Raw genomic sequence first — 12,893 nt, forward strand, 5'->3', positions numbered from 1 at the left:
AGGGGTGAATTAATTATCACTAAAATAAATCCTAGATCCCTTAGACATTAATACAAATCAAAATTCTAATTAAACTATATTCTGTTGTTACTCAACAAACAAACATGCACTCAGTTTACACTAGAAAATGCTATAACTCAATAAACACTGAAATAACTTAGTAACTCCTTAACATGAAAATCCTTAAGATATTATCTATGATTAATATTAATTAACTTAGTTGCATACATATAAAAGAAATAGCATAAACACAATTGACACCAAGATTTAACGTGGAAATCCAATTTGGGAAAAACTGCCAATTGCAACTAGTTACTGATTTTCACTCTTCTAAAGTGAGCCTTGTTAGGAACCAACCCTATTAAAGGTTACAAAACACATTGTTAGGTATGACCTTGTTAAAGGATTTAATCACCCTGTTAGCAGTGGCCTTGTTAGAGGTCTTTGGATACTTCAAATAGAAATGCCACCTTGTTAGAGGATTTAAAAATAGGGTTTAAGCCAACTCGGTTATGAGATTTAGATCACTACTACAATGGTTAGAAAATAACAATAAGATGACTTGATTTCTAATGCAACTTAATTTCTAGTTATAGATCTCAATTTTGGCTTGTATACTTGATCCTTTTTTATCAAATGTATCTTTGCAACTTAATAAGGATATTTTTCTTATCCTTCCAATTCACTTCCTCTAAGCATCAACAAATCTTCTCTTATGTTCCACACATTCAATCCTCAACTTGACCTTATATTTATCTCTTAAACAATGTCAATTCAGCTTGAATACAACTTAGAATAATTAATATTCATCTCCTCTGTTAGCTAGAACCAACAACTAAATCACTTGAACTCAATATGTTAAAACAAGAAAATCCTTCGTTAGTCAAGCTTGCTCGGTAGACACTAACTCAAAATGATTTTCCTATGTTAACCATGTTAACTTGGTTAACACTATATATTAACAAAGTTCCTTTGGTAACCAAGTGAGCTCAGTTAACACTGGTTCCATGCAAAATTTCTTTCATTATTTGAGTGAGCTTGGTTAACACTCAACTTCTACAAACTTTCCTTTGACGATTGAATGAACTCGGTAGACACTATCTTTTGAACTAGGAAAACTCTGGAATGCTCAACAAACATAGAAAATTATCTTCAACACCTAAGTGAACTTGGCATACATTGACTGGAAATGATATGACATTTTGTGTAACATCAAAGACAATACACAATTGATCAATAATTTTCAACAAGATCACTATAATGTGGACTCTGTTATGGAGATTAGAATAGAGACTCTAATTGGACCAATGGGACCCAGGGGATTAATGGTTGACCAAGGATACCACTGAGGGAGAATGATGAATGGAGTGGTAACTAGTTTTTTGGCTCTTGCAAATATTAATTCATTAACTTGTATACAAATTCCCCACAGGTTGGCTATCTTTTACAAAAGTACTCACTTCCCTTTCAAATATATATTTCACTGCTAAATCTAGAAGAATTTTCCTTCTTATTATGAAAAAAGATCACACCTTCAAATAGATAATTGGAGAATCGGCCTTTATTTCTCAAAAGTTTAAAAGGTTCTCTTTCTATGTTGGTTCACAATCCTCATCAACCTAGAAACAAATTGTTGCTCTAGTAGAGGTAAATTTATTGCTTCTCTTATGACAGATTTTTTCCCATCTCTAGGATGATTTCAGTGGCTAAAAAGAGGAGGAAAAGATCACTCCTAAATGGAGAAGAATTTTTACAAAACCTTTTCAATTTTTCTACCTTTTTTGTTTTGAATTTTTCTCACAAAAGGATTAGATCTTTGACTATTTTTGAGTGCATGATTTAGTTTTTGATTGTATATTTTCCCCCAATTTTGAGTTATACATATGGCAAACTCAATTTACCTAGGACAACTTAAACATCACACATTAAGGTTTGATTCCTAGGCTAAAAGTGCTAAATAGTCAAGTTGACTTATTTTTCCAAGGTTAATTTCTTACTTAGTGTGTGATGTTTAAGGTTGGTTGATTTACCCTAGTGGGCATGTGGGGACAAATGACACCTAACCTTTGATCTCTATATTATTCGAATCAATGTGTTCATATTTACAAACCAGATGCCTGACCTTCTTTCATATGAGTGCTATGTGTATTGACCACCCATTTCCTTATTTTGATGTTCGCTTGTGCTCTGTAGGCATGGAATTTTGTTGAACCTCTTCTTATTTGCTATTCCCAACTTGCATGTATAGGATTAAAATTGTGACTTGTATGCAATTTATCAGTATTTCAACACATTAGTGTTAATTAGTTTTAAGTGCTAGATGTATGAAATTATAAATTTTCTTTCAGGTATGGATGTTATCTTAGCTACAATTTTAAATCAATGAATAATTATATACCATGTAAATGAGTTAAGATACTTCATATTCCTCTTTAGAAATAGTCAATAAATCGATGGATGATTTTGGTAGACATGATTATGTGCATTGATTAAAATCATGGTATAAATGTTATTTATGGTTAGTGTTATTGTATACTTTATGTGATATTGCTTTATCTTGAATTCTTCCATTGGTTTCTTAGTGAGATTCTTGAGATTCATGTTTTCTCCCATGATGTCATTTGGAGACACTCTCCTTGAGTGTTTCCCCCTCCCAAAATTACTATTTTGGATAGTTGGACATGACTTAGTCCACTGATATTTTTGATCCATGTTTTGAATCTTGATGACCATGTCTTGTTGCTTCCCTTCCCTATTTTAGAGTGGTTGTTAAGGTGTATGATACACCAATATTTGGTTATTTGTTAGTAAATTTTCTCAAAGGCCATGTTGGTTATGAATTCCTTAATTTACTTTTTGTCTAGTATAGTATGGGGAGAAAGTGAGATTGAGTTGTCAACGGATTCCTAGTGGTGTGTTATTCCTAGCTCTAGGCTAGAAGGATCTGATATCTATATAGGAATATTTTACTATCCTACGATTTGGTATAAGTTTGAGTGTAATATGGTGTTCACCATTGGCACTCATTAACACATTTTTAAAGGTGAGACAATGTGATCATTAGGATGTGCAACCTTAGTTCCTAACTATAGTTGAGCTCTTCATGTAAGAGAAACCACATTGCTTCTATTATTAATGATTAGTTGTGTTATAAATAGGGATGCACAATTGAGCCTCTATTTTGTGAGTATGTATGGGTAAAAGCACAAAATTATATTACCTTTAATGATAACATATCAACACAACTAAATTGAGTATTTTTAACTAAAAATCAATTTTAGTCAAACAAATAGTCTAATTAGATTCATTATAGCTAAGTTACATAAGTGATTCAACTTTTCAATTGAAAATTTATAATAAATACATGTTTTAAGACCAGTTTGGGTCTCATTACTAAAAAAATAAAAAAAAATTAGAAAAGAAATATTTTAATAATTTCTAGTATTTTTAATGATATTTTTAAATATATAAAAATATCTTTTTGTAGAGCTTAGAGTCAAGAATATGCTCATATCTAGATTATTTAGTGTTTTAAGTAGGCATAGAATTCATAATTAAAAATTACTACAAATAGATATTTTAATAGTTAAAAAGATGTTGATTCTAAGAAATAAAATAGTAAATAATATGAGAAAAAAATTGAAAAATGTATGGTTCACTAGAGGAGAGAGATCTCTTTGAGAATATATAATTTAGTCTTTTTCTTGATCGGGATAGTTTTGATATGAAAAATATGATGGGAGATGAAGACTTATGATTTAAAGTGAGTTGGAACTAAATGTTTATAAAAGAAAAATATAGGTAAAAATTTAATTTTTCTTTTTCATTTGTTGGCTAGATATCTCATCTATAATATATCTTAAAATAAATGGAATTTTTTTTTATTTATATGGTTTTTTTGGTAGGAACTAGACCCCCTAAATAAAAATCTAGAATATACTCGCATCTAGAATATTCTAGAACATACTCACATCATGGTCAACCTGATTAAGTATAGTATTATCTAATACACTCTCTTAATTTATCTCAAAGTTGATACCTTGAAAATTGGTAGTTTTTTAATTGCCTATCTTGAATTGAACCAAATTTGAATTTGTATTAACCTTTAAATATTTCACAACTATCCTATCCTTATGGATCAACACTATGTATGTATGTATGTATGTATGTATGTATGTATGTATATGTATATATATGTATGTATACATATATATATATACATACATACATATATATACATATACATACATATATATACATACATACATACATACATATATAAATATATACATATATACATACATACATATATATATACATATATGTATGTATACATATATATATATATGTATGTATACATACATATATATATATATGTATGTATACATACATATATATATATATATGTATGTATACATACATATATATATATATATATATGTATACATATATATATATATATATATGTATACATACATATACATATATATGTATACATACATATACATATATATGTATACATACATATACATATATATGTATACATACATATACATATATATGTATACATACATATACATATATATGTATACATACATATATGTATATATGTATACATACATATATGTATATATGTATACATACATATATGTATATATATATGTATAGATATATATGTATATATATGTATGTATATATATATATATATATATGTATATATATAGATATATATATATACATAGATATATATATATATATATATGTGTGTGTGTGTGTGTGTGTGTGTGTGTGTGTGTGTGTGTGTGTGTGTGTGTGTACATATATATGTATATATGTATATATACATATATATGTATATATGTATATATACATATATACATATATATATAATATATATATACATATATACATATATATAATATATATACATACATTATATATATATACATACATTACATATATACATACATACATATACATACATATATATATATATATATATATATATATATATATATATATATATATATAGAGAGAGAGAGAGAGAGAGAGAGAGGGTTATTTTCATGCTTTTATTGATCAAAACTTCACAAGTCTATTGGCTCCATTATATCCACTGTTTTCATAACAATATCCTTTTATTATTAATTGTATTCATTGTTTGAATAATCAACATCTTAATTTAAGACAAATATCTCAAGATCATCCCAAAATGAATTCTCTTAATTCTCACTTTCATTTATTTGAGGAATAGGGTTGTCTCTTACATTGTTGCAACTTTATTCAATGGTAAAATATCAGTATTTTGAATTTTTTTGTTGTTTTGAAGTTACTATGGTTGTGATCTAAGTTTTGCTATCTTTATATTATTCACAAAAATTTGCAACCCATAAATCAACATCCTTTTCTATCTCTATGTCTTGTTGTTCATTATCTATAACTTTTCCAATTTATTGTAAAAATATCTAACATATCATCAACTTCTTAGGAAGGAAATCTATAAAAAATTGGGAAATAATATTAGCATACCTCCTATTTTACCATTTTATTTGGAGTATAAGGAGTTGGTTGGGTTTCTTGAATGGATTCCTAGAAAGGATGTACTTTCTCAAGAATAGGTTTGTACTTTAATAAGATCTCTAGATCTTAGGAATGAAAAATTTTGAGCCTCTTTGTTTACATGTTCTTGAAATAGGGAGGAATCCTAAAACTTGGAATTTCAAAATTTGGATATTTAAGAGATTCACATTGTCTAAAACTTGGAATCTTGTCTTTGGAAGCCTCTTGTTTGGAAAGTTTTAACCTCATCTCATCTTTTACCATAATTTGTTGTTTCAGTCTTTCTTCAAAGTGCCCCTTTTACATCTTAGATGGTTGATCCCCATGAATTTTGGGTATTATAAATGGTACAACCTCTTCCTTTATAGAAAGTGGAAGTTCATTGAATTGAATAGGAGAAAATTCATATCGATCATCATTTTCTTATTATATGCTTTGCTTCCCCAATATGACATGTTTTAGCATACTTTGTTCATAAATTTCCTCTTAAAAATCCTTACTTTCCTCCTTATAAAAACTCTCTTGATACTTGATGGAATCCATTAGATAAACTTGTTAAATTTGTGGGGTTGTTTGAAGATAAATAGGTTTCTCCTGAAACATAGTAGGTTGAAATTTCTCAAGTATAGGATCATCTTATTCAAATAATATTGTGTTGAATGTAAATTAATTTCCTTTACAAAGTGTTATCCATATAAAATCCCCATATAATTTTTCTCAATGATTTTCAGTGAAATTCTTTCTAGCCCAAGTTTTGAACTTTGAACCTTGAACTTGATCGAGTTCAATGTTCAAGTTCACTAGTTCCTTTTTCTATCGATTCTATAAGTGCAAATATTTTTCTTTTCCCCAAACTTGAACTCTAAACTAATTAAGTTCAAAGTTCAACCAACGTGTCCAAATGGTTTCCTAGGCTCGGTGTTAACATAAAGTCTATCAAATATTGGGCATTTTTTAAACTGAACTTTGAACAACCATTTTCTTTCAAACTTTATGATTCATCATTCATGTCTCTCTTGATGAAGTTAACTATAGTTTCATGCATATGAATTCCTTAATCATTGTCTTTGAAATCTCAACTTCTAAAAAGTTCAAGGTTTCAGTTCACAAGCCCAGAATATTCATAGAGACTAGCAAGTGGTAGTAAAGAGATGCATCAAAATCTTTCTAAAATGGTTGAAGTAACACCTTGTGATAAATGATTGGTATGAAGAGTGGCATAAAAATTTGTCACATGCTAAGGTAAATGTTCTCATCAAATGATTTAGTGCTCCTATCAAATGGGTACTTCCCATATCATGTTATGATGTGAGTATCTGTTTAAAGGCATTTCTAGGCTATTTTCCATTTTTATTATCAATGAGAAATTTCAAAGTTTAGATCAACATCCAAGGCCAATAAGACATACTCATTCTCACACCAAGAAGGAGAAATACCAAAAGGTTATTGTGAAAGATACCTGTATAGACCTAATCAAGGTCAAAATTGCACCAGAACCTTCTGAAGAAGGAATACAAGAGGCCATGGATCAAAGTGATCAACTAGTGGCAAGTGATGTTAATGCCTCAGGTTCAATTGTTACCAATTATGCCTACCCTGCTTTACAAACCCCTCCATCCAAAGGAACCTCCTTAGCACCAAATCGGTTTGATGTATCAGTGAACAAGAAAATGAGCTTGGTGCTAATAAGCATTTCAATCAAGTACATGGTTTGGAAATGTTTGGGAAAGATGACCAAAATCAAAAAGTTGAAGATAAAAACTATACTCAAGGTTGATGAATAGATAGGGGATTTGGTTGCCAATGTGTTCAAGCCATCTGAAGAAAAAACTCTAGAGGACATCACACCTCAAGACTACACTATAGATAAAAGAGTTCTCGGGCTAGCCTTCAGAGTTGTGGATATGCAAATCTTGGATGCAGGACATGCCAAGGTCACTAGATATATCTAGGAGGACTGGAAGGAGAAGAAAGAGCTAAAATAGTCTATCCAGATGCTACCAGAGTACATCCATCATCTACAAAATATGAAATCTAAAATCCAACCCCAAGTTATTTCCATGATTGACTTCCTCGGCTAATCAAAAATTCATCAACCAAGTGAAAATAGATAGGGTAGTCTCTAAATTCTTTGATGAATGGCTTGAGTTAGTAGTTTCCCATGAAGTCAGCCACATAGCGCACTTAGCCAAAATTAAGGCAAAGGCTGAACAGATGATGGTATATTTGGAAGAAAAGTTAAGTGTGTGGGCTAAAGAAAATGAGAGATGGGAGGGCATTGTGGCCCACTTCACATAAGTTCAGGAGTACATAGCAGATAAGTTTTTGGTTGAAAAAAAGAACTCTAGGATTGATGCAAATTTGTTATATGTCTTTAGAACTAATCTGGAATGGAGGAACATAGTCATTGAACAATGCTTAGAAGAGTGTTCAGTGCTAGTTAAAGAACTTAACTATTCGAAAGAAATCTTACACAATGATGTGAAGTGTATCAACATTGAGATCTTAGGGAAAAAAGATCAGTCCTTTAAGGACTTGAAGGAGATAGAAACATCTTGCAAGGATAAGCTACAAGCTCTCAAGGATGCCAAATAAGTCATTGCTATGAGTTTTATGGTAATTTATTGAATAGACTCAATGATCATAATTAGTGATGGCCATCGGATGATGCAGTTAAGAAGCTAGAGCATGCTCATTGGGTCATCACCATTTGGCAGTTGAGAAAAAAATAACTAGAAATTATGAGTAGAAGAAGATTATGGATTTCAAAGTCACCTATAAGGATTGGAAAGGTGCAGGAAGCAATGCGCACTAGTACATTTGGACCAAATTTTTGACCAAGGTTCATTGCTATTTTTCTTGTCAAAATTTCAACCAAATTGCAGGTTGGTCAAATTTTGATGAATACATTCGTCAAAATTTTGACCAACCTACAATTTATTCATTGAAATTTTGACCAACCTGCAATTTGGTCAAAATTTTGAAGAGAAAAATAGCGATGAACTTTGGTCAAAATTTGACCAAAATTGGTCAAAATTTGGGTCCAAATTAACTAGTGGCAACTTTTGGGCAAGGACAATAGAGAAATCTAGTCAATATTTTAGCTACTAAGCTTAGAATTAAGGCTTTGATCATTTAATCTTTTAGTTTCTTAAGTTAGTTGTTTTATGGTTCTAGAATCAATTTTATCCACTCTAACTAGAGTTAGTTTTATAATCATTTTATAAGCCTTGTGTCGCTATATATTGTAAGACTCTAAATGTTTTTGGTATTAATACTCTGGTGATTCTACTATAAGAACTTAAGTTGTAAAGGCATGTTTAGACTGAAGCATTTTGGTAATGTTATTTATGTGGACAAGAACTAGAAAGAAAAATATTTTGATATTGGTTATGCATTGTTGGTCATTTTTTATCATATGGTTTTAGTAATCTGAATTCATTTCATAAGGAATGTTTTCTTGATTGTGATTAATGATGATGTGCTATGTTTTTTAAATGGTTCTTAATTATATTGTTCAATAGAATCAATAACTTTTAATTTCATTTGTGTTTTGATATCTATTTGATTATATCCTTGGGCTTTTTATTGAAACAACGTTATCCTTGCAATACTTTTTCATAAGAGATGGAAAAGTGGTTTTAAAAATGCCTTAGTTCTTTCTAGTTAAAAGATCTCATTTGATCAATTCTTTTGAAATAAAGGAAATTATAGTTCATCATTTAAGGAGGGAGTTGTGCCTCAAAATAGAGAGAGTTCAATAAAAGGAACTCAATTTATGTGGAATTTTTTCTTGTCCATTACCTTTTATACTTCATTTTAAGAAGGAAAAATTGTTCATGAACAATTTCTGGAAACTCTATTAGGGAATCCTTTAGGGCTCAACATTGTTAAAAAGAATGGTCTTACCTCATGCAAACATTATTCCTATTCTTCAGCCAGGATTAGGATTTGACAATACTCAAGAAGATATTATTTCAGACCTAAACATAGAAGCCTAGAAATGCAAAACCAATATTGAGCAATTCTTGTAAGTCAGTCAAGTGCTTGAGAGAGAAGAAGAATGAGAAAATATCACTAGAGGAATAACCATTGCTCAAGAAGTTGTGGTTGGAAGATTATCCCAACAAACACTTTGAATATCAGCAACCTAGAATCCTTTTCAAATTTTAACAAATTGGTCGGTGGCAAATATACCTAGAGTAAAGAGAGGAAATGATTTTTGGATCAATCCTATGAGTTTGTAAAAAGTCATAATTTTTTCTCTCATCTGACCCAAAGGTAGAGAAGGTCTATAAAAGGTAAAGGTAGACCTACTTCTCCTAAAAAATCACCCATTATTGTTGTGATTCTACAAGCCTTAATTTTACTAGGGACATTAATAGCCACCTACTTCAACACCCAACCTCTAAACCTCATTTTACCTCAAATGGTTGTTAACCCTTGGGGCACCCAAGTCGATCCTCTTGCTTTGGGTCCTAACCCAAATCCTCTTCTAAAATGAGCTAGGGATGTCTTGCCTAAATTCAATGGAGATGGGAACAAGTTTACTGATGAACATCTGAATGCCTTTAACATTTCTTGTGGAGTTCTTGTAGTTTCCATAGAAAATATAGTTGCAAGGTTGTTTGTACAAACCCTAAGTAATACTACCACAAATTGGTACCACTATCTCCCAAATGGAGCAATCACTGACTGGGCTTCTATGTGAAACAAATTTGGAGCTAGCTTTAAATCAATGGATTATGAATATACTCTTTTGCTACAATTGACACAACTTAAGAAGGAAGTACAAGAACCAATGCACAATTTTGTAGCAAACTTCAATAAAAAACTTCATAAAATCCCCATTGCTAAAAGACCTAATGCTAAAAATTGCAAAGGACTTTTCATGAATGAGATGCCCCCAAACATCAGTTTCCACCTAAGAAGAGATAGGGTAGTTGATAATGATGTTGTTCAAAGATTATCTATTGGGTTGGAGGATGATCTCCTAGCCATTGGTAAATGGAGAAGGGAGATGCAAGCTTCAAGCTCACAACCATTCTGCTCAAGAAAATTTGATGCTTTGGTTCAAAGATTATTGAACGATGTAATGACAATGAAGAGACAAATGCCAAAGATCAATATGAAATATCAAGATATCCCTAGAAAATTCCCAAATACAGGTGCAGGAAGAAGACAACCTAATATGCTACCATCAAAGAAAAAATTATTAATTAAAGGTACTTCAACCAATAAAACAAATATGTGCATCTTTCACTCTATCAATGATCACGATAGTGTTTCATGTCTTGAGATGATCCGTTCAAATGAACTAAATGCTAATAAGGAGATAATAGAAGAGATTCCTATTGAAGAAGACTCAAGAGGTCCTAGCAACTCTATAAATTATTTCCTCGAATATGAGTTTGATTTTGAGTGAGGAGGTGATGTATTTGTCACCCTTAAAGACCCTTCATGCACAGTACTCACAAGATGTCAAAGACGAAGAAAAACTCTTGAAGATCCTTCTACCTCAAACCCAACGGAAGTCAAAGACCTTACATAATCAATTGAAGAAGGTCCTTGATACTCCAAAGGTTTCTGCTCTAGAGGTAAAACTTTTAAAAAGATAATATTTTGAATTTTCCTTTGATATAGTTGAATTTTGTAAATCCTCTAGATTTCAAATTTCTCTGGATGATTATCTACACTCGAATCCTAGTGAATTGGATAAATTGATAGATTTTGTTAGGGCCCAAATCAATCTAAAATTCCTCCATTGATCAATTTTGTGTCTAACTCTAAATCACCTATGGAGGGCAAGGATTAAATATTAACTGAGTACATTCCTGCCATTCCCAATCATGTCCTTTTCTATGTGTCCTTGTTTATCCATGGTCAGAAATTGAATAATTGTATCATAGATTCTGGAGCTTCAGACAATATCATGCCATCCTTCATAGAAAAGGCCTTAGATCTTCCCATCACCCAAACCTTGGGAAAATTTTATGCTATGGATTCCAACCAAGTCTTGCTTGTAGGCTAGATCTAAGATGCCTAGGTTGCCCTTGCTGAATTTCTTGATAAAATAATTGTATTAACCATCTTGGTTACGAACATTCCTGCTAGTTATGGAATGCTATTGAGCCGAACCTTTTGTAAGAACCTAGGAGGAGAGATAAATTTGTAATGGTCACATGCAATCATATCATTGGTAGAAAAAGGGTAGTTTTGAACCCTGAACCCAAAGTGAAATATATAGTCTTTCCCTTAGAAGATCCCAAGTTTCACATCTTACATTAAGAAATTGAATTTTCTAATTATGTCATCCTACTTGAAGAAGATGTAACTCAGCCTAGGAGCTCAACTAATCAAGGTGTATGTAACTTAGAATTTGATGGTAGTTGCATCTCAATCAGCTGAGGAGGAGGATTAGTACTCATTCCCTTGTGGGTGAGATCATCCCCCATACCTTCAAACCTAAGTTTGACAATAAAAATAACATGCCTAAGTATGAGGCCCTACTTTTAGGGATAGAACAAGGTTAGAAGAAAGGTATTAAGGCATTGAAATCTATAAGATATGCTGAGTTGGTGGTTAAGTAGGTAAAAATTATTTTTTGCTATTAAGAACCCCAAACTAAATCACTATAGGAACATAGTATGGGATGAGCTAGAAGAATTTGAAGCCTTCTCTATTGAAGCTATGCTACAAGAACTTAACACCAAAGATGATGCCCTCACTAGATCAACATCTATACTAATTCATCACCCAGATTTCAAAGAAGGTCTCTACACTATAGAACTTATACATCGTCCCAGTGTGCCTAAAAATTTTGGCTTGTGGAAAATTTTCAACAATGATACTCACATCAATGCCTTCTTGCGTGGGAAAGAAAGTTTTGGAAATATATTCTTTGAAGGTTCCTATTGTGGTGTCCACAACACATGCCCCATTCCTCACTAGGAATGTGGGCCCCCTACTTTTTTTCGACTCCCAGACTCATAGTTCGGGAGTCGGGAGAAGAAATCTTAGTTAGGAATTTTAGAGTCAAAAAAAAAAAAAAATGCCGCAAAGGGTAGCGCACACCCCCAAAGGCCACGCGCGTGCCCGAGCACTCGCGCATGCCACCAAGGGGAGCACACATGCCCCCAAAGGTCATGCTTGCACATTCGAGCACCGCACGCGCGCCATCAAGTGTAGCGAGCATGCCGTATCGCACTGCACCTCCCATTCACCTCCCACACACCGTGTAGCTAGTTTTTTTCCAATGTCATTAGAATTTGTCTTAATTATGCATTGTTGACTCTATAGACTAATGTTTGTTTCTTTTTGTAGGTAAAAAAGGT

Source organism: Cupressus sempervirens, chromosome 1, assembly GCF_028749045.1.
Source record: "Cupressus sempervirens isolate cs-2001-9-10 chromosome 1, ASM2874904v1, whole genome shotgun sequence".
Taxonomy (NCBI): Eukaryota; Viridiplantae; Streptophyta; class Pinopsida; order Cupressales; family Cupressaceae; genus Cupressus; species Cupressus sempervirens.